This window comes from Mytilus edulis, chromosome 6 (genome assembly GCF_963676685.1).
Source record: "Mytilus edulis chromosome 6, xbMytEdul2.2, whole genome shotgun sequence".
In the NCBI taxonomy this organism is placed as follows: Eukaryota; Metazoa; Mollusca; class Bivalvia; order Mytilida; family Mytilidae; genus Mytilus; species Mytilus edulis.
Window position 1 is genome coordinate 86,816,935 of NC_092349.1, and position 24,494 is coordinate 86,841,428.

At 32.1% G+C, this 24,494-nt stretch overlaps 2 long non-coding RNA genes across 2 annotated transcripts; both read right to left on the bottom strand.

Moving 5' to 3' along the window:
- Positions 1 to 7,206: 7,206 nt before the first annotated feature.
- LOC139528773 (uncharacterized) lies at positions 7,207 to 10,418 on the bottom strand. Its single transcript, XR_011665674.1, has 3 exons — positions 10,322 to 10,418; positions 9,830 to 9,946; positions 7,207 to 9,219 (listed from the first exon to the last, which is right to left on the bottom strand). It is a non-coding gene; the product is annotated as an uncharacterized lncRNA (long non-coding RNA).
- Positions 10,419 to 17,932: 7,514 nt separating this feature from the next.
- LOC139526855 (uncharacterized) lies at positions 17,933 to 24,281 on the bottom strand. The gene is made up of 3 exons (XR_011665205.1): positions 23,988 to 24,281; positions 20,663 to 20,723; positions 17,933 to 18,827 (listed from the first exon to the last, which is right to left on the bottom strand). It is a non-coding gene; the product is annotated as an uncharacterized lncRNA (long non-coding RNA).
- Positions 24,282 to 24,494: the final 213 nt, after the last annotated feature.

The window sequence follows — 24,494 nt, forward strand, 5'->3', positions numbered from 1 at the left end:
CTTATTGACATGTCTGAAATACGGACTAGTGAGCTCATGAAAAGTGTTTGTATAGTACTTGTTGACTGGTCTGATATACGGACTATTGAGCTAATGATAAGTATATGTATAGTACTTGTTGACCGGTCTGATATACCAACTATTTAGCTGATGATAAGTATATGATTAGTACTTGTTGACCATTCCGATACACGGACTATTGAGCTGATGATAAGTGTATGTTAAGTACTAATTGACCGGTCTAATATACAGACTATTGAGCTGATGACAAGTGTATGTTTAGTACTTATTGACCGGTCTGATATACGGGCTATTGATCTGATGATGAGTGTATGTTAAGTACTTGTTGACAGGTCTGATATACGAACTATTGAGCTGATGATAAGTGTATGTTTAGTACTTATTGACATGTCTGATATACGGACTAGTGAACTGATGATAAGTGTATGTTTAGTACTTGTTGACCGGTCTGTGATACGGACTATTGAGCTATGATAGGTGTATGTTAAGTACTTGTTGACCAGTCTGATATATGGACTATTCAGCTCAGGATAAGTGTATATTTAGTTCTTATCGACCGGTCTAATATACGGACTTTTGAGCTGTTGATAAGTGTATGTTAAGTACTTATTGACCGGTCTGATATACGGACTATTGAGGTGATGATAAGTGTATGTCCTTTTTCCTTAATCAAAGATAGTCTTGACTTTAAAATAATCAGCTTTCTTATGAAAATATATTAAATCAAAACCCCTTGGACGCATGATACTTTATCTTAATCAATACGAGTTGTTGTGCATTGCATGCATAATAAAAAATAGAGTATTAAACTGAATTGTTTACACACTGCCAGATGTTCAAAACATAGGTCTCATTTATTGAAATTTTGTTTTTGTACAAAGTAATTTTTTTCTTGAGGATATCAGACATTTTCAATAGGTTTCTGACAAGTCGAACTTTTTTTACCATTCTGATTTAACCAACACATGTTCATGGTCCAAAAATCTGTGCCAAAAAACCTGAGTATTCTCACACCATGCTTAATCCAATATTTTTCCTGGCCCCCAAGTGTGTCGGATTGGACAAGTTCCACTATATATATATATATATATATATATTTATTTATATACTATCTACAGAAATAAGTAGTTTGATCAAATTAAATACCGGAATAATATATGACGATGTAGATATTTGTATGACCACTTTTGTTTTCCACATGTCATCAAACATTGGACAACCATTTTAGGTAGTGCCCCGAACGCGTTCTTGGATGTATTCTTTTTCCCTTTAAATCTCTCAAAGTCCCTGTGCTTTTCTCTGATTTTTTCAGGCATGACGATCAATCAAGCTGATGGACTATTCTTAAGATGTTATTGGGGAGGATGTCCGTCACCCACAGCTTGTAACTTCTGTTGTCGCCGCAGGGGATGTATTAGTGGAACATGTTTGAGGAGACGACGATGGTGGTCATGGACTAGACACCATTGTCGATGTAATTGTCCATTTGCTGGGTATGTAAAAACTTACTTCTATATATTTGATCTAAAATAAAGCAAAACAGGTTATACATCAGTGATACAACTACCAAATAACATAAAAAAGACACATATAGGCATCATACACAGAGCTTATACATCGACCCAACAACAAGAATAACCAAAAAGATCTAGTGGATAACATATACAGATGGCGACCCTACAATTCACATAACTAGTTAAAAGACATCTAGAGGGAACTTATACAGATGTTTTTACAATATCTTTATCTCAAAAATTCGTTCCATCTTTAATTCGTCTCAAATACAAGACGTTATCTCAATATAATAATAAAAAAAACAATATACATTTGCCACCACATTCTCTAAATAATAAAAAAAGCATTTATAAAGTTAAAGACAACAACTGTCGAGTCCTTTGACCTTTACTCTCAGCATTTAAATGAGTAATAACACTCTGTTATTTGTACATACTGGATACAAAAATAAGGCATAAGTAGTATATCGCTGTTCGATTGAGAGAAAACGTATCCGGGTTACGAAGCGAAACCTTGGAGTGCACGGAATGTTTAAATTGTTTTAGTATATCCCTCTATGGAATAATATGGAAATGAGTTGATTATCATGATGATGATAAATGTTTTTTTCTATTGTAGATAAAAGAGACAACACAAGTTATCCATAATGTATGCTTTGATGGTAATCGGCATATTTGTAAAAGGATTTGAAAAATAAAATACAGTTGAACTGAATATTTTTTTTCTTTTTAATTACTGTTGGTCGATATAATAAGAATGTAGGTAAGTTTATGAACACGTATTTAATATAACGTTACTTGATACATCATGATGGCGTTGTCCCATATTTTTAATTGCTGGTTTTGTCCTTAAATTTAAGTTAAGGAATTCCGTAAATATGCTATTACTTTCTTCTGTACTCCTAAACGCATTATGTTATTAGATATGGACAATTTGAACTTGTCTGGTGAAACAATTTCCAAGTAAGTTTTGCGCAATAAATCATATCATACAAACAAAGAAAGAAAGTTGTGGAATGCTGGCTAATGCGACATCTACCAACTAAAGATCATATGACGTAGATTCCAAAAAATAAGGGATGACCATTCGCCTTATTATTGACTTTTATATTGAATATCCCTCTGGAAACCCTCGCCCCTCTTTTATAAATGATCACATTTTAAAATCCACATTTTAAAGTCAGGTATGAAAGGAATAGATGAATGATGATAACTACTTATTATACGTTCTGTACGTCCGAATTTCCTTAAAAAAAACCTTCAAACGGAAAAAATATAAAGTAAATATGTAATAATTGCAGCTCCTACTCAGACTTTGTAAAACGTCATCAGTGTCTGAGCAGAAAGTTGATGAACCAGGGGTATGTCAAAGAACGTCTCGTCCTTTTTTCTAAAAATGTTCATTAGAAGGTTCCAAAACCTTGTTGATAAATATTCCGTATCAAATCCACAAATAATACAGGATGGTCATAATGTACAGATTCTGCGTACTGACGTTGTTTATCATCTTAACAACATGTTATATTGTTTTTTCATTTGTCTTTGTTCTATTATTAATATTACTTTTACTGTTCGATTGTTTTCTTTGATATCCATTTAACGTGGCTCGGTACATTCCGTCAATGTGTTTGTATTGTCTTTCATTGTTGCTGGTGTGTTTTGTATATGCGACTTTTTGTGTTTCGTTGGTTCTTTTAACGTGACTCTGTACTTTAAAAGATCCTGTCAGTATTTTATTGTTCTATTTTATGTCATTATATTATGTTATAATTCTTTTATAAATTAGAAAATACGTGGAACCACAAACGTCAAAATTATTTAATTACGTACTAGTTGAATGAACTTATAAATTCTATAAAGCTGTTGGACTATTCTGAATCTCGGTCTATTTCTGAAATTAATTCTTACATACTTTTGATTGTTTAACCCTGTATATATGCTAACATTGCCAATGTGAAATTTTTTAAGAGTTGTTTGTATAAATATTGAACGACTAAAATATGTGACGTGTAAATTTTCTGACGTAAGACACGCGAAATGTTTTTTTTTTTAAACTGTAAAACGATTATTACTGCTGTACCCATATTTTGACTATTTTATTTATTATGTCTAATTAGTTCACGCATCATTAGACTGTCGTACAAAGTGAGAGATTTAGCGCTATACAACCAGGTTTAATCCACTATTTTCTACATTTGAAAATGCCTGTACCAAGTCAGGAATATGGCAGTTGTTGTCCATTCGTTTTTGATGTGTTTTGTCATTTGATTTTGCCATGTGATAAGTGACTTTCCTATTTGATTTTCCATTGAGTTCAGTTGTTTTGTAATTTTACTTTCAAATGAAAAGCACACGCCAGAATTTATGATAAAAACAAAAACAAACAAAACAACAAGAAAAACAATCGCATCCAACAATACTCATTACATTACAAGCTTTTAAAAAGTGGATAAGCATATCTTTACATGATCAACCATTACAATAACCGGAAACACTGTTGTAACGACAAAAAAGATTAAATGTTGAGTTTTATAAAAAAAAATTATTATAAAATTATGTTCAACAATAAGAAAAGAAATGCAAAGCTGTTACATCTAGGAAGATGTGGTATGAGTGCCTATGAGACAACTCTTCATCCAGGTCACAATTTATAAAAATAAACCATTATAGGTCAACGTATGGTCTTCTACGCGGAGCCTAGGCTCACACCAAACAGAAAGCTATAAAGGACCCCAATAATTACTAGTGTAAAACTATTTAAATGGGAAAACCAAGGGTCTAATACATATAAAAAACGAGAAACGAGAAACACTTATGAACCACATGAACAAACGACGACCACTGAACATCGGATTCCTAACAGGAAAAATGTATAGACAGTAAAACAATCAGAGTAAAACAAATACTAAAACAATTAAAAACCACTTGTTCTGTAGCTTCTTTCACACTAATTCCAAAAATATAGTTTATATACTTTTGCCTGTAAACCCGGATATAATTGACCACTTCCGGTTAACAGAAAGTAATTTCTAGTCTTTAGTGATCAATAAATATATAAAAATATATCAATTTTGAGTACTGTTATATGAAAAAAGTAGCTACTTGGAGTTTTCTCAAGGTCACTTCCGGTTGTAATTTTTCAAGGTCATATGTCACTTAAGCTTTTGTTAAAGGTCATAAGGCTTTATAATGCATAAAGTTAAAGTAATAATCAATTAACCTTATAATTAGACATTTCAGGGGCACTAACTCCTATAAGATGCCATTTGATAGTTTCAGACCAAAGGTAACATATCTTCGTTACAATAAGACAATCATTTTGCACTTGTTTTTTTAAATATATCTTTTAAAGTGTTTGAGAAAATGCAAAAACAAGGAAAAGTCAAAATTTAGAACTTGACCTTGACCGTTGACCTTGACCTCACTTTTTAAGTTAGAACCTAGGGACCACAAGTAAAATGGTTCAAGGGGTATATGGTTTAAGGTTTATTAGTTAAAAAAACATACGAACAAATTTATTTTGTTAAGGTAGATAACTCCTATAACATTTCATCGAATCGCTTCGATCCAAATTAGCCCAAATTTTATGAGGATGTAACGAACAATTTAGAAAAAAGAATTTTGTCGATATCTTGTTTTGCTACGAAGGAGATGCACTCACTTGATAAACAGTGAATAGGGAGATAACTCTTACAAAGAAAATGATTTGGCTTAGCAGGGTGAAATTTAAAAGCGTATAAACTATACGATACAATCTGAAAAGTATCTAAGCAACATCTTGCGAAACAAAAATTTCAGAATGTTGCGGAAAAAAAATAATACTCAGAACAAATACAATAGGTCTTTCCACAGAAAAGTTGAAAGACCTAATAAGCAAACGACCCAGACTTGAAAATAAAGCTGTCGTTCAAACACAAAGGCACGGCGTAAGGGGGTCCGTACTAGATTTCGAACCAATTAATTACTAAAAACTGCAATATGATAGATTGCTGATCAGGACTATATATAAAAAAGAAGATGTGGTATGATGCCAATGAGACAACCGTCCACAAGAGACCAAAATAACACAGAAAATAACAATTATTGGTCACCGTACGGCCTTCAACAATGAGCAAAGCCCATTCCGCATCGTCAGCTATAAAAGCCCCCCCCCCCCCCCCGAAATGACACTGTAAAACAATTCAAACGAGAAAACTAACGGCCTTATTCATATAAAAGTGTATAAAAATATATGTCGTTATTACCTGTCACTGCTGTCTGGTATTATACATCCTAAACAGGCATTCAAACCCAATTACCAAACATGAAAGACAGGGATAAAACGGAACATTATTATCCTTTTGTTAATATAAAAATTGAGGGAGAGCTTTTTTCTTAAATTCCCTCCCATGCATAAACAAAATTAAATTTGAATTCCTAATTTTGAATGAACTAACATTCAAAGAGGTCGCAATCCTTTAAACCTTTTCAAACATATAAACAATTAGAAGATCACAAAAGTTATTTTCTCATTTGTAACATGTTGATAGAAAATGATTTGCTTGTTAATTAAACGATTTTTTTTAGCGCCACGGCGGTATGAGTATTTTTTTTATCCCAGGCATAGATTACCTTAGCCGTATTTGGCACAACTTTTTTGGAAATTCGGATCCTCAATGCTTTTCAACTTTGTACTTGTTAGGCTTTATAACTACTTTGATATGAGCGTCACTGATGAGTCTTGTGTAGACGAAACGCTCGTTTAGCGTACTAAATTTTAATTTTGGAATCTTTGATAACTATTTGAGTATGAAAGTTTCTTTGTAATTTACGTTCCCCCCCCCTGTTTTAGACATGATTTATAAAAGTGATTTGTCGAAAGTTGCCAGGCGAACATCATTATAGAGCTTAACAGTTTTATGGAAATGGGGAATATGTCAAAGAGAAAACAATCTGAATATACAGTAAATATCAGCTGAAGGTCATCAATGGGTCTTCAACGCAGCATGAAAATACTTCACCCGGAGTTGGTCCTCAGCTAGCCCCTAAATAAAACTGTGTGCTAGCTCAGTGAAAATGGACGTCATACTAAACCCATAACATATAAACAAACTAAAATTAAAAATCATACAAGACTAACAAAGACCAGAAGCACCTGACTTGGGACAGGCGCAAAAATGGGTCGAGGTTAAACATATTTGTGCGATATAAACTCTCTCCTTATACCTCCAGCCAATTATAGAATAAAGAAACACATAGCAATACGGCAGTTAAACTCAAGTATATATTGATTACATTCACTTTGGTTTGCTTTTTCAGTTTTTGACTTAGCATATAGTTTAAAGTATGACAAAGACTTGCACGACGAAGATTGATCATTCGGAAGTAGGTTTACACAATATAAGATCAAAAATAAAATAATGAAGTAAATCGTAAAATTTAATCGTATTACTTAAAAAAATTACTTAGATTTGCCCCGAGCTGAAAGACAAGTTTTTATTATTTTTATATTTTTGGATTAATAATACCAATCAATTACAATTTATCACATAAGAGCAGTATATATAATATCAAAATGACGATTCAAAGTGTTGGATATTTTAAAAGAGTAACACGTATAAAAAGATATTTTATATATAAAGAATGTGTCGAAATATAGTAATCAGGACATCAGAACTTAAGGAATATAGTGTACAGCGTGATGATTTTTATTTGTAAATATTCATATACATGTAAATATATTCATATTCTTCTCTTTCGGGAGTGCTCCTTAGACAGGAGGAACATACCAGTAACAGTAACTACTTAATGATTTCAAAACAAATTTATATCAAATCTATTAAAATTGACAAAAAATCCGGTTAACAAGTTAGCGTTTTTGGTTTTCGGTATTCGGTCGTTCGAACGGTTCGGTTAACCGTTGACAACACTACTGATTATAAATGCACTGGTGATTAAAGCAGACAAACATGATATTTTGCACTCAACCATTTCCATTATATATTTTAACCGAATGCTTATATTTTAACCGAATGCTTATATTTTAACCGAATGCTTATATTTTAACCGAATGTGTATATTTTAACTGAATGCTTATATGTTAACCGAATGCTTATATTTAAAACACATAGTTTCTTTGACTGTTGATGTAGATGAGTCTAATAAGAAGAAACAGCAAAAAGTCGATTTATGACTTTTGAACACCGATATACTACTGCTGTCTTTATTTATCAAACAATATAACAAACAGTGTCCTATCGGATATAATTCAAAGTACGTGTAAATGAAAAGTAAATAAAACACATAACAATGGTCATCTAGAAATCATCTATGAATGCTCTCAGATTCAAGAGGAAGTATAAATGTACTTAAGATAGCTGTTTTAATGATACCAAGCCGTGCTTATCCATAATACGGTAGCTGTACTTTTTGTTGCGCTAATAAATATCTAATGCTGATATTTTTTGTGAAATGTATTAATATGAACAGTATATCTGATAGTCCGTAGCCAATGTATATGCGACAGAAATACATTACCTTAATTCAATTACTGTAAGACCCTCTTTAAAGCAAGAAACCTACTGTGAAATATGAAAATAAAAAGAGGTCGGCAAGGAGAGGCGCACAGTTTGTTCCCATAGGAATGCCGACAATTTGTTGAAACAGTCTACCTCCAAATTCAACAAATATGTTGTCAATAAGAAACTCCAGCATACTGATCACTTGTTCCTCTGTGTAATATGTTTTACCCTTATGTTCCTTATTAACAAAATATGCTTTATGGTATCCCAAAATGATAAATTTATAGCGTATGCTGCCATTTTTATGATGAAAAGCATTGTGGATTATTTCTTTTAGACGGTTTTTCAATTTCACATGGGGAATGGTTTTCTACAAGGTTGAAAAATCTAAAGTTTTAATAGAACTAATTTCAGAAAAAGACAGAGATTTAAAATTATCCAGGAGTTCTTTAGAGTTTTTAAGAATCCACATATGGTTAATACCCCTACAGGTACGTGAGTAAACAGTTTCACAGTATGTCTGAAGACCCTCTTTAACTGCGGACAGAATTTTAGTCAATCTAATGGACAATTCTTTAGTAGAACAAGAAGATGAGCCGGCAATGTACCGTTGTTTGTACGGAATTTTGTGAAGTTTAGGTATCCAATACAAACAAGGTAAGTCCTCCGATTTGTTGTTCAATGCAATGTTCATAGAAGCCACGAAGGACTTATGATTCGCCAAAATCTCATCCTTGTCAAATGATATGTTTTTGTATGTGGGATTACCTGAGTGCTCATTTATTCCTAATTCTTTTATAAGACACTCGTAGTAATACGATATACATACATAATAAAAAGATGAATAAACTCGTTTTGACAAGAGTCAACAATTGGTAGGACCTAACTTACATAGAAGATTACTATTGTTGGTATAAGGAGTGTGCTCTTCAGATGAACAGAAGCAGACCCATCTGATGTTGCTGTTGTTTCTTTAACTGAACTTTGAGACATGTACATAGACGACGTAGGCATAATGTCGACTGAAGTTGACGTATACAAAGAAGAAGACTGTAGCTGAGATGAACGTGTGGATGCTATTTGGGTTTGAAATAAAATTGATGTTGGGCATCGGTTCAGGTCGGCAACACATTGTCCGGTAGATTATCTGTTTAAGCCTTCATGACACTCGTTCACATTTGAACCTAAAATTAAACCCATTAAGATTGTGAACAAGAAGAAGTAAATATACAATTAGATAACAGCATAATAACCATAAAAAACTGTAAACAATTTAGTAGTAACAATAAAAAAACGTCTGTATAAGAAGCGTATAAATTATCAAATACACCGCATGGTTTTGTTGATTTGCAATAAACGATAGATTGGTAAATGAAACTTTATTCATTCCGTTCTTTCGAAATTCTTTACTGGATTTACTTTCATCAGCAACGCTTAGGAGGAGATGATTTGTATAAGACACATGTTAGTTTTTTTCTATCATTATATTGTGTACCTGTATGTTTTATCTATTTATTTTCTAAACAAATGTTTGTTTTGATAAGAATTTCTTTAACTTCCTTTGATATGAGTGTCACTAATGAAACTTTTGTAAACGCACATCTGTGCCAAAAATGAAATTCCAATCTTGTTATAATAAGTTTATTTTAAACCGGAACATTTGAACACTAGGAATGTAAAAATTCATTGAAAAGCTATATTTTTTTTTTGTGTATCAGATCTATTATCTGATTATTGTTCACTATATTTGAATTACTATGCAAACCAAATACGCTACACAAACTTTGTACTTACAGTTTAGTTCATCAGAGCGGTCGTCTTCATATGGAATTCATCGTCGCACCTATGTTCAATAGGAATACATAGTCCATTTGAACATTGAAACTGGTTTGTATCACATGATTTGACTGCCTGTTTTGGAAAAAAGAAGACTGTAGGGAGATGTACGTAAACGAGATGCTACTTATAAACTAACTTAAGATTTGTTTTCATGTTGCACACTAATGAAATAGAAATTAGGAAATAAGTAAAATGGAATGAGGCACAAACGGGATAACATCGGGTGTATCGTGACGGTCATGGTTTGTTATTGGGTTAATATGGAATGCACTGACACAAATATAAAACTTCGACAGAAATACTAACTATCCGAGTCTATTCATATTGTAGTTGAGTATGTTCTTGTACATTTCTGAAGGTCAAATCGTCAACAAATATGACAATACTTAACATGACACTGAATAAATATGCTGTTTACCCTATCTTATAGTTAGTGTATGTTCTTACACATATATAAAAGACGATACAGATTGTTAAGGTGATCAGGGCAGTCTTCTTCATGACTTTCTTGTATACTGAAATTCAACATATACATGTAATTCACCTTAAATAAAAAAAAATGTCAAAATAAGATACAAATAAAGACAACAGTAGTATACCGTTGTTCGAAATTCATAAATCGATAGAGAAAAAACCAATCCGGGTTACAAACTAAAACTGAAGGGAAACGTATCAAATATAAGAGAACTACGAAACAACCGAAACACAACATTAAAATGTAACACACACATAAACGAACTATAATATAACAATGGCCATTTTCCTGACTTAAGAATAAAATGGTGGGTTGAACCTGATTTTGTGGCATGCCAAACCTCCCACTTTAATGGCAATGTTAATTATAACATTAAAATGACAAGATTACATGACAGGACTACAATACAAATAAAAGGGAGAAATTATAGGACAGAGAAAAAAGTAAAATAAAAAAAATACTGAACTCAGAGGAAAATCAATTCGGAAAGTCCATAATCACATGGCAAAATCAAATAACAAAACGCACCAAAATCGAATGGACAAGAACTGTCATATTCCTGACTTGGTACAGGCATTTTCAAATGTAGAAAATGGTGGATTGAACCTGGTTTTATAGCTAGCTGACAGTCGCATCAAATTCCATTATATTGTCACCGATGCGTGAACAAAACAAACAGACACAATAGGTAAAAATGTCAAAAATAGGGGTACAGCAGTCAACATTGTGTTATCATCTTAATCATTATAAAAACAACAAATGTAACGAAGAAGCACAAAAAGGCATACATCAAATTAACATCCTCATTTTGATTATATTATACGATTTTATTTGTCTATGTAAAATGCACCCATCAAGGAAGGAGGGTTTTGAGTACTGGTGTAAAATTGTGCGTTTGAAATTCGCACAGGTAGACATGAAATAATATTGTCGTTCAAAGTATGACGTAATGCATAAGTATAGAGTCACGTCAAATGTGTATCACACAAAAAGTAGAGAGAGGCGCGCAGTTCGTTCCCATAGGAATGCCGACAATTTGTTGAAAAAGTCTACCTCCAAACTCAACAAATATGTTGTCGATAAGAAACTCCAGCATACTGACCACTTGTTCTTTTGTGTAGCATGTTTTACCTTTTTGTTTGTCACTATTAACGAAAAATGCCTTATGAAATCCCAAAAGTATTAAATTTATAGCGTATGCTACCATTTTTATATTGAAAGGCATTGTGGATTATTTCTTTTAGGCGATTTTTCAATTTCACATAGGGAATGGTGGTATACAGGGTTGAAAAATCAAAAGTTTTGATAAAACTTATTTCAGAAAAGGACCGAGATTTAAAATTGTCTAGAAGTTCTCTTGGATTTTTAAGAATCCACATATGGTTAATACCACTACGCGAGTAAACAGTTTCACAGTATTTCTGAAGACCCTCTTTCACTGCGGATAGAATTTTAGTCAATCTAATGGACAATTCTTTAGTGGAACATGAAGATGAGCTAGCAATATACCGTTGTTTGTACGGAAATTTATGAAACTTTGGTATCCAATACAAACAAGGTAAGTCCTCCGATTTGGTGTTCAATGTAATGTTTATTGAAGCCATGAAGGACTTATGATTTGCTAAAATCTCATCCTTGTCAAATGATATGTCTTTGTATGTGGGATTACCTGAGTGCTCCTTTATATCCAATTCTTTTACAAGACATTCGTAGTAATACGATTTACATACAAAGACAATATTATTTGAAGCTTTGTCCGAGGGAACAAACAAATAATAGCCAACAAAAGGTACCATGTTAAAAAATTAATATGTCAGACGCGCGCCACATCAACAAAAGAAAGTTTGAAAGCCAAAACAAGTACAAAGTTGAAGATTACCGAGGACCAAAAGTTCCAAAAGTTGTGACCACTACGGCCAGAGTTATCCGCCTGGGACAAGAAAATCCTTATTATTTAGAATAATTCATACTTTTGTGAACAGTAAATCTTATAAAATGACTATATAATAGATATACATGATTAAACTGAAGTGGTGACTAGCTAAAGAATAAAAACGGATACATTACAAAAATACACAGCCGTGCTAGCCAAAGCCAGTGCAAAACGCACAAATTACAAAGTGACTTAACATTTGAATTTTAAAATGAGTTCCCAAAATTAAGAAAGAATTTGGATGAAATTCAAGATTAGATTTGTATGACTGATCTAGCATTTATTATTAACAGTGCAAATTACAATACTAATTAATATCAAATTGTAGTAGTAATTAGATAATTAATTGTTTTATCTAGCTATGTCGGTGTTTCTTCTGAATCAAACTGTAAACCAAAGAAATCGTGTAAATTTTGTCGATCTATAGTATAATCTAATAAATGAACTGGATGATTAACTATACAACCTTCTACATTTGTATATTATTCATACTAAAAGACAATTAATTTGATAGGAAATGGTTACTTTAAAAGTGATTTTGAGGGGAACAGCTAAATTTATTTGGTTTGCAATAATTCACAATTATCTCTACGGTGGTGTTTTATAAAAAGGGGATGTCCAAATAAAAAAAAACCTTTCATATTTCCTCCTTAGTAGAGGCGTTAAAAAAAGGTTAGTTAAATCTGGTTTAAAGCAACAATTGTATAGCAACTTGAATTGTATAGTAGTTGTTTTATAGCTCCATTATATTGACCTAACTGGGAGAACAACCAAGACAATAACAATCAAAACCAAGGAGTAAACAAAGACTCACAAAACCAAAGGACATTTACATCAACAATTATAAATAATAATTAAGAAACAACACGAACTCCACTAAAAAACGGGAGTGAAATCAGGTGCTCCGGAAGGGTAAGCATTCCTGCACCGTATACGGCAGCTGTCGTGTTATTTCTTTGTTCAGTTCGGTAATGATGAAAGGTTATTATGACTGAGGAAGAATATCAGATATGATTTCTGACACACTTATGTCATAATGGCCAATCAGCTCATGATGGCGACCGTAAAATGTCTTGAGTAATGACCTTAATTTGTTTGATTCATAGCCCTGTCTTAGCAATTTTTGAGAAAGCGGACATTATACGTTCAGATAGTTCACACAAATATTTATGGTAATAGTCTTTACAAAGCACAAAAAGTTCGGGATTCTCCTTAATAGCTAAACAATCTTTAAACAGATTTATTAAGAAGGGATAGAGTTACGATACTGTTTTCAGGGCATTAAAGATTGCATATTTTGTATTTGATATTGATTCACTTACAGGGTCTTTGCATCGGCAATAAACATATTTATTCTAGTACCAGTTGTTGGCATGATGAGGGTTATATTCTTCTCATATATTGTATAATGGTATAATACTAAACCCCATATCAGGAACGATTGTGTTTGATAATTATATGATGAAGACATAATTGTTCAATCAGTTTAAATGACGTCTGAAGCTGGCATGTCTGACTCGGACTTTTAAACGGAGTTTTACTGTGCGTATTGTTGTGTGTTAGTTTTTTTCCACATTGTCTCTTTGACACATTACCCATTTCTATTCTAAATTTTAAAATTGGACAACATAACAACAATTAGGACCAGCAGCTCAAACGATGTCAACACAAAACCTACAAAAAAATCTGGCAAAGACGCCCACATAAAAAGAATGTGAAGTCTATAGTATAACAGTATAGTAAAATAAAATGCATCACCTATAATACAGTTTTTTACATACGAAATGCTTGTACCAAATCAGGAATACGACAGTTGTTATCCATTCGTTTGATGTGTTTGAGCTTTTAATTTTGCCATTTGATTAGGGACTTTCCGTTTTGAATTTTCCTCGGAGTTCGGTATTTTCTGATTTTACTTTGTTTTGACACATATATAATATCTGAAACAGAAATGATGCAAAATGATGAATGCTTTATTAATATTGTTGTGTTATTTGGACAATTAAATTGCATTGACAATGTGTTCGCAGCCGCCTTGTGTATAACGTTTTTGTCGTATTATATTTATGACATTACATTATTTATACAAAATACGGAATTTATAAAATATATTGGTTTTTACCCTAAACATTTCATTTGAAATAGTTGTTTGATTTGCAGTATATATATACTGTCTCAAATTAAAATTTCATTTGGAATAGTTGTAAGATTTACAGTTTATATTAAAATTGTTTGTACAAAAGGATGATTTAACATGCTTGTTGCCTCATATCAAAACAAGTTGTCGGAAGTATATGATAAAGACAATAATGATTATAAATGATATTTGTCCTTTTTTAAGTTAAACTAAAACGATGTTGTAACTTAAATTTCCTGTAAAAATCCCTCATACGAACAATCAGAACGAATCAAATCTCAAGAAGGTCATAATTTGTATCAAATTATTCAACATGTTCTTAAAAAATGAAATATAAAAATATCTGAACTAAAAATCAATAATAGATACTTCTAAAATAAATAGATGATTTTAAAGCACTCCATATACTATAAACTGTGTAATGCATGGATGCCACGTTTCTATGTTAATCAATAAAAAATATTCCGATGCATAAAATAAATATAAAACTATCCGAATGGTCGAGTGTTCAGGTTATGTGTAGTCTGTTTTAAGGTGCGATATGAATAAAACATAGTTTATGATAGAAACATATTTGAGAACATTTCATATTTACAATATCACCATACACATACAGTATAGAACGAGTAACAAATGAATGGATGATATTACCTGTGTAGTGTTAATAATTCTTCATCCGTTTAACTTCGCTTGCGTGTTAAAACGCAAGTCTTATTCACCAATATATCTCAGTTATACTTCCCCATGTTTACAAGAAGTATAATTCAATATATGTGTTTCACATTTGGGGAAATGCTTATTTTCTTTACAAAAACCGCATTGGTGTTTGTTTTGAGTGCGGAAGGTCGTGAATTCGATTTGCGTTTTTGTATAAAAAAAATTACAACCTGATCACTCAAAATTATGACTGTCCCAGATAATGAAAAAGTCCCCATCGTCATTTTCAATATCAGCTAAGCGTATTGCATTGTACTTACACAGCTTTGGTTTGTTGGCAGTAGCACCCACAGTTATACTAGTTATTATATTACTAATGTATGACATACTTATCGGCGAATTATGATTTGTCCTTCATTTGTTAGTGTAAATTTGCAAAATATAAGGCAGGAAATAGTGGTATTTAAAACATGCATTTTCAATTCAAATGAAACATTATTTAAGGAACAAAATGTCTCCATCTTGGAACTTGTATTCATGTGGTTGGTATCAAAACATTGCATTGAAAATACGGAGATAATACACACGAAGACCGTAAGTAGACTATTGCCAGACCGCCGAACTTTTCATAATATTTTAACATTACTAACATGCATGACGTATTACAAAAAGATGCATACACACTTGACTGAAGTAAACAAACGAACATTATCAATGTCAAGTGTGGTTGTCTTAGTGTGTATAATTTTAAACTAACTAAACATACTAGACAGGATTTAATGTATATTAAGGTAAATGCATATGCTTTCATTCTTCTTATTTCCTGAAATGTTATCAGTTAAAATGAAACAACATACTTACAACTTTCGTCGAAATCCTAACAATGACCATTATTATTAAAAATTTAGTTGCACACCTATACTATAAAAGAAATATATTATATTGCGGAAAATAAACACGCATTAAAATAACTGGGCTTTCCCATGGTTACATAATTTAACTAAACGATTTAAAAAAAGACTTTTATCTATAAGATATTTTCTTTCAGAAATATTTAAATTAAATGAAAATAAAACTGCCAAACATGGACAGTCAGACTGGACTCAAATTTAAACGATTGTCAAATTTGGTATATACTTCTCTTGTTATGTCCGTCCGTCCGTCTGTTATTTCTGCATTTGGCGTAAACATTTTATCATGTATTTAAAAAAAATAAAATGAAAACGCTTCCTTTTGATTTTGACAATTGTTTTGTGTGTGATTCCAGAGCTAATGGAATTTAACTGTCTGAATGAAGGAAATATTCTACGGATGGAACACTTACTCCAGTAAGCATAGATTGATTTTCCTAAAAAAAATTATTATTGTTTTGATTTTCTTTATTCCGTAATAAATAAGACAATTTTCATATATTGCACATAATAGACACCAACTCCAGTAAGCCAGTATTGATTTCCTTAAAACTTCATAATATTGTTAAGATGAAAAAAATGGACGCTCCCTTTCGACGTGTTTAGTATTCATTTTTCTCTCTTCTAGATTAGCTTGACTTTAGTTTTCATATCGAATTAAATAGAAACGTAAGAAGCAATATTCAAAATGTAAAATGTTTCACATGAGAAAAAACTTGAAAAATAAACCAAAAATATATGACAAACAGCAATTAAAAAACAACCATCAAATGACAGACTTCTAAATATATAACAGAAAGGAACAGACATATAAATACTACAACGGTGTAAAATACTTTGTGAGTACTCAAACAACCCAAAACCCTTGACAGTGATGTGACAGATCAGTAAAATAACCTTTAAGTATAAGCTTTACAAAGGACCAATGAGATAACACCGATCTTTACCTGTAGTTTGTTGCATAGGGCGATTATTATTTATATGAATATGGTTTGAATATATAAAAGTACTTGTTGCATACGTTTAAAAATGTTGATTACCGTCGAGTTTTGTTTAACAATCAGAACAAAATAAGGAGACGACCAAACTGCCGTTGACACACGAGCAGATAATGAAATGAGTGACGAAGACTTGAAAATTTTACGGACGCCATCACGAGTTGGTTGACTGTTATGGAATAACTGTTTCACAAATGATATCGGATATGTTCCTTACGTCGTAACTACAATCCCCTTCCCTTTCAAGAATGTGACCTACCGAATAAGACTATTTACCGGATTTGTTATCACATAAGCAACATGTGGAGCAGGATCTGCTTACCCTTCCGGAACAGCTGAGATCACCCCTAGTGTTTGGTGGGGTTCGTGTTGTTTATTCTTTAGTTTTCTATGTTGTGTCATGTGTACTATTGTTTATCTGTTTGTCTATTTCATTTTTAACCATGGCGTTGTCAGTTTGTTTTCGATTTATGAGTTTGACAGTCCCTTTGGTATCTTTCGTCCCTCTTTTTTTAGTAGTAGCTGTGACATGTATATTAACTATTTGATACTCGGCGACCTTTGATACAGTTGGATTCAGTTGAATTTATTATTTGATTCATAAGAAGGTCCTTGAAGTGTTTATGACTACCACTATTGTTGGTTGCGTTATCGTCCAGTACGAGCACAAAAAATTGCGAAAACTTAAATATAGTTTTTAATCCGACAGATAAGCACATTATTTCATCTTCTATCTATTTCTTAATAATTTTTAAAAAGTGATATGCGAATGTCAACAACCTTTAGACATTTATCTGGATAGATATTTTTGACAGAAGTCTTCAGATTACACCCATTTTAACAACAGGATGAAAAAACAAGTTGAATACCCTAACGACTTCCGCTTCCAATTTATTTTCGACGGTAAAAGATTGATTGATTGATTATTGGTTGCTTAACGTCCAGTGTCGACGGTAAAAGATAGTTTGGTCCTATATTATTGTAATTATGCTTGACTATTTATTTTTCTGCTGAATCTGTTTATATTAGAGAAAGTCACTGAATCTAACGGGCATTCCGATGCTTCTGACATAACAGAAAATTGAATGACCATCAGTTGTTAATATTTTCCTCTAAACGATAGAGGATTAGTTGGACCTTCAGTACAAATTTAACAGAACTAAATTTACCAATAGATTTACAAAATCTAACAATTATGAATAACGTTTTTGGAGTCGGTATATAAGACCTAAAAATTGAACGAAAAAGTAATTGGTTAATATGCGGTGCCTTCATGTAAAATAAACAATGATCAACTGTTGGCAATTAGTCATAATGTGAGTTCGAATGTACACATTGAATGGATTTCAATTAGCATTCGTATTTTCCACAATGAGGTTTTGGTAATTAATTATTGACATGTCTTCAAATTCAACAATTGCTTAATGTGTGTTCAATTATATATATAATAAAGATATAGGAAGATGTGGTTTGAATGCCAATGAGACAACTCTCCATCTAAATAACAATTTATAAAAGTAAACCATTATAGGTCAATGTACGGCCTTCAACACAGAGCCTTGGCTTACACCGAACAACAAGCTATAAAGAGCCCAAAAATTACTAGTTTAAAACCATTCAAAGAGGAAAACCACCGGTCTAATCTATATAAATAAACGGGAAACGAGAAACACGTATAAATTACACAAACAAACGACAACTACTGTACATCAGATATATGTCTGGTAAAAGGTGACAAATGTTTCAGTATAATAACGCATCCATTTAAATAACCTGCAAATTTAAATTCCATATATCTCCGGATCTATCCATGGACTTACTTAGAACTTTCGTTTATCACTCCTGTAAAAAACGTAACGATAATTGTATACAAAAAAAAGAGAATTATTGTGACCATTTAAAACTTAAAACTAATTAGTTATCAAAGGTACCAGTTTTATAATTTACTACGCCAGACGCGCGTTTCGTCTACATAAGACTCATCAGTGACGCTCATATCAAAATAGTTATAAAGCCAAACAAGTACAAAGTTGAAGAGCATTGAAGATAAACGCGGTCAATGTTTTGCTATCATGTAAGTTTATTATCTTAAAATTCGACTACATTTTTGAGTGTAAGTCAATTTCGAGGAGTATAAATTTCCTAACATTTTGCCAGCCATTGTTTCTTTTTTTTCACAGAGATGGCATCGATCATCACTAAAGAGACAATGATTGTCGAAATGTACATCTGGTGCAGAACAATTGGTACCAATTATGTTATTGTAGTTACATTCGTTTGTATATATATTTTTTTTTCTGATATCTTATCGCTTGCAAATATAATAAAAAATTGAAACATGTATTTTCCAACTTGAAACAGTTGATCGTGTGTATTATATTTGGTCAAGTGTTCAAAAACAGTGAAAAGTTACAGAAAATGCATAACCAACCAATTGTCAAATAAAACAGACTTGGAAAAAAGTCCATTTCCAGAAGAGTAAATTTCATCACCTAGTGCTGGCCGTTGTTTCTTAATAATTTCGTTTGTATTTATGATAGTTTTATTTATCTTTTTCCGATAACTAATCGCTTGCAAACTTTCTTAAAATATAAACCATATCTTTTCAAACTTAAATCAGATGTCTTTCGTAAGTCCAGTGTACAGAAAGAATGAAAAGATACAAAACGACCATATCAACCCGTATGGAAAATAAAACAGATCTGGCTAAAAAGAGATGACCAAAAAAGGTAAATGATAAGCAGACAAATAACAATAGCAAAACACAGAAAAGGAAAAAAGGAAAATAGTTTCTCGTGCTTCATATGTATTCTCCTATGAAGTTACGGTTTATTCATAAATGAGATAACGTCTATTCAGTGTGCTACATCATTCTTTTTATTTTAGGCCAGTGCCAGTGCGTGTTCTAAAACTTTGATTACACGCAACCCTTATGCTTGGCCCTTATTTCTATCCACGATGAAAGTTTCACTTTAAACATTTTGTATTCTGCTATTAAAACATAAGCCCGTACTGGTGACCAGAACATGTATAAACTAAACCAGACACTTCATTTCGGAGAACCTGGAATATATGCACTCAACCTCAAAATGCAATGCATTTATATATTTTTGTACTATTCAAAATAATAGATTCAATGTGTGTTCTGCCATGATCACCAGTAGTTCATCTTTCATTTGATACCTTAACTACTAACACATATTTTACATTGTTTTGTATTTACACCTTGAACTGTGTTTAGATATTATTTTCTTTCTATTATGGTGTTTAGATCGGGCATCATTTGGTGGTGTTTTATATAACAACGTCTATCCGTATCATTGTGCAAGGAATTCTACTCATACCAAAGATAGTGATTAATACAGTGAGATGATAGAATTTATGTTTTTGCTGTATTAAAGTCCTTGCTGTGACTATATTAGGAAGAACAGCAGAAGTAGCTCTCTTTCTTTGTTTCTTTTTGTGTTTTTATTTCTCGGTACATTTTGTAGATACTAATATTGTGTTCAGATGGATACGTCATATTTTAATTTTTTCTGTTGAATATTGATCAACAAAATTAATCAAATTGAAATGATACATATTTTGTCTTACACTTGCTGTTCTAAGCTCCATATAATGTATATCAGTTGTAATATATTTAAAAATATGATGTGTTGTCAACGGTGTAATATTACCTGTTGTATACAATACATACTGCTAAACTAATCGGAATAAACAGCAAAAGGAATAGCAAGTCTATAAATAAAAGAATATAAATTACAAAGGATCAAACAAATTATTTCTTATTTCCTAAAATAATTCTTATTTGTGTAAATATATACGGCTATAAGAGTCTTTAGAACGAACACATGGAACATTAACAGTAAAGATATAAAGTTAGCCAAAAGTTAAGCACCACCTATTCTTATTGCATCGACATGTTTTCTAATTAAAAAATCAATTATTCTTCGAAAAAAAGTTAATGTAGCAATTTTGCTAACATATACTATAAACAAACCACAAATATAATTTTGGTCACTTATGAAGGTTGTATGCATTTAGGTTTTACGTTCATAGAAAGAGTGTAAATTACACAAATCAGTTTAACCGTGATTTTATTTTTTTACAACAATTAATCACCCAATATCATTAATTCTTTTAGAATTAATCTTTGGTATGTTCGCCAAATTCAATGTCAATATTTGAGTCAATAGCGTATGTAACAACATCTCTTTTGGTACAGTTCCATAACACGACGTCTGAGACTCGTTACAAGCATTCAAAACTTGAGTTGAGGAAATCGACGCCACTCATCAATAATTACCACTTTTAAATCGTCAAAATTTTGTGAAGGTTGGTCTCTGCGATTGAGATTTCTGTCAATGTCGTGACCATGTTGAAGCAACTGGGGGATTATCAAAATGAAGGACTACAATTTTTTTAGGCACTAAATCTCTGTATGTCTGTCTATTTATGTGATCATGCAGGATATGCATACCCGGCTTACAACGGTATAAGAAACATCCCCGTACTCTAACACTAAAAGGACCGAATGAAATCATTAGGCAAATGTTGTTTTAGTCATAGGCCGTATTATTTCCCCGCGAAATTCGTATTATGGCGTCTACTGGTCGAAACATAAACCGACTCTCATCTGATTAATGAGTGTTTTGTCAGCTTCTCATGTTCGAGCATAGATAGTCATTCTCCAATTGAAACCTGCCTGTACAGTGCCTGCCTGTTAGGGCATGTCTTTTGACAATACGACTTGCTCTTCTGTTGCCCCTATGAAGTCGACGGACCGATTTTCGTACATTCACACGACCACCTGGAGAAACAGTGTATTTGTAAACGCGCAGATGCCCTTTATTAAAAAGTTGCTTGACTGCTTTATCGGAGTTCAATCTTTTTGGTCATAATAATCTTTATTAGTGTATGTTAAAGGCAACCCATAACACCAAACATACATATTTCTTTCGCAATATTTAAAAGAATATTTCAAGTTATATATCGGTGGTGCCTAACTTTTAGCGGACTGTATATATTAGTTTGATGGCCACTATGACTTAAGTACATCACATAAAAGAGCGAAAGACATGTACATTTGTAGTTGTTAATGATAAAACAGAGATAATAAGAGATAAACATCATAGTATCATAAGGAAAAAAACAACATGAAGATATGTACACGTTGACTTGATTATAATATCCCAAAAGGTGTAGGCAAACAAATATTTAGTAAATTAAGATATGGTGCACTGAACCATTCCCATTTGATTTAATGCCGATATATGAAAAACCACCTCGACTACTAAACGTCTTATGAATTATTCAAATAGATAACAGAGGAAGCGGTTTAACACGAACAAAAAAAATACCCTATCATATATTATTTAAACAAAACGAAGTGAGGAAACTAAAAAAAAAATCTCAATAAAAGCTTGCAGTTTTTTCAAGAAGTCTGTTAAAAGAAACAATAAAAAGCTACAATCATGAAATATAGTTGATTTTGGTGGCTGTACTTTTCATTAATGCATTATAAACTGGCTGTTTATGTATATTTGAGGCAAAATGTAAGCACTACTACATCCTATCTATACCTTCAATACAACCAAGTCTGATGAGGCATACGGCAGTTGTTATATAGGACTAGTAGTTCGTTCAAATGTATGTTTCATTGTCGTTTGTTTTTGTTGCTCTTCAGTAATCTGTTGTATCGTTGTTTTTCCTCTCATAGTTTTTAACCCTGATTGGTTTTCTCTCAATCGAGTATAAGTTTTGAACAGCGTTTTACTAATGTTGCTTTTATTTTTGCATATCATTTGCAACCAGAAGTACTTACTTCGCATAAGATAAGCAAAATGAGGATGTTAAATTTGATGTATCCCTTTTTGTGCTTCTTCGTTACATGTGTTGTTTTTATAGTGATTAAGATGATAACACAATGTTGACTGCTGTACCCCTATTTTTGACATTTTACTCTTTGAATATGTTTGTTTTGTTCGCGCATCGTTGACAATGTTATAGAATTTGATGCGACTGTCATACAAGTGAGAGGTTTAGCTAGCTATAAAACTAGGTTCAATCCACCGTTTTCTACATTAGAAACTGCCTGTACCAAGTCAGGAATATGACAGTTGTTATCCATTTGTTTGATGTGTTTGGACTTTTGATATTGCCTTTTGATTTAGGACGTTCCTTTTTGAGAGAGTTCAGTGTTTTTGTGTTTTTACTTTTTTCGTACAATTTAATGCACGAATATTTCCATATAGAATACAATCAGAAGTATTGCACATACTGGTCTTTATAATTTGGGCCATTTGATCATATTATATTGAAGAATAAATTACTATTCCTAACGCCTTTAACAGTACAAAAAAAAAGCGAGACGCAATTATAATTAGACAAACACATAACTAGTTAAAACATAAGTGAAGATTACTAAGACATTTGTAAGATAAAGGAAAAGATGTTTCAAGAAATATGTCTGTGCTTTTAAAATTGTAATACTGTCAAATTCCCGCAAACACACACCATCAAAATGTAACAGTCCAACTACAGATAGAAATTTAAATGAATAAGGTTGATTCAGAAGCTGACACTAAATGATTGATAAGACTTTTAAAAATGATCCAATTTAGTTACTTCCTAAGTGACATTGAAATTTTTATCAACTTTGTGTTGGTTTTTTTCCATGTCAGTGGTTAATAGTCAGTTCAACATATGTTTTTGTGTTTTTTAGTGTTATCTTTTCTATTGATATTTTGAAAAAAAATAGAATTGTTTTAAATTTTTCTAGATTTATTTAAATGGTAGGCAATTAATCGACAGTAACATTAGATGGGATGAGGTCTCAATTTTGTGCATGTACCTGTTTCAAATCTTGGCTGTCTCATGCATGTTATGTCATTATATCTTTTTTACGCACCGATGCTATTCCATTCTGTGTTTCAGTACACAAGAAAGGGAGAGTTTACCTCGATGTGACTTAAAAGTAACAAACGGTTTGGTCAAACTTACATAGAAGATTACTATTGTCGGTAACAGGAGTGTGATCGTCAATTGTTGGAGTTACAGAATCCACTGACGCTTTCGTCGTTTCTATAACTGAACTTTTGGTAATGAACAATGATGATGTAGCCACAATGCCAACTGAAGTTGACAGAAACAAAGAAGATGCTTGTAACTGAGATGTACTGATGGAAGATACTTCAGTTGCACTAGGAATTAAAGTTGGTGTTGGACATTGGTTCAAGTCGGCAACACATTGGCCGTTATAACATTTCTGTAAGCCTTCGGGACACTGGTTAGGATCAGTACCTGAAATTTTCTTTCACAATTTTTAAAAGACAAAACTGCATTATTTTATTTTCTATATTCAGTTGCAATTTAGCGAGTCAAATTCGTCGTAAAAATGAATCAACATATGTGCTTGGTCTTTAGTTTTCTATGTTGTGTCTTGTGAAATATTATTTGTGTGTTTGTCTTTTTCCTTTTTAGCCATGGCGTTGTCAGTTAATTTTCGTT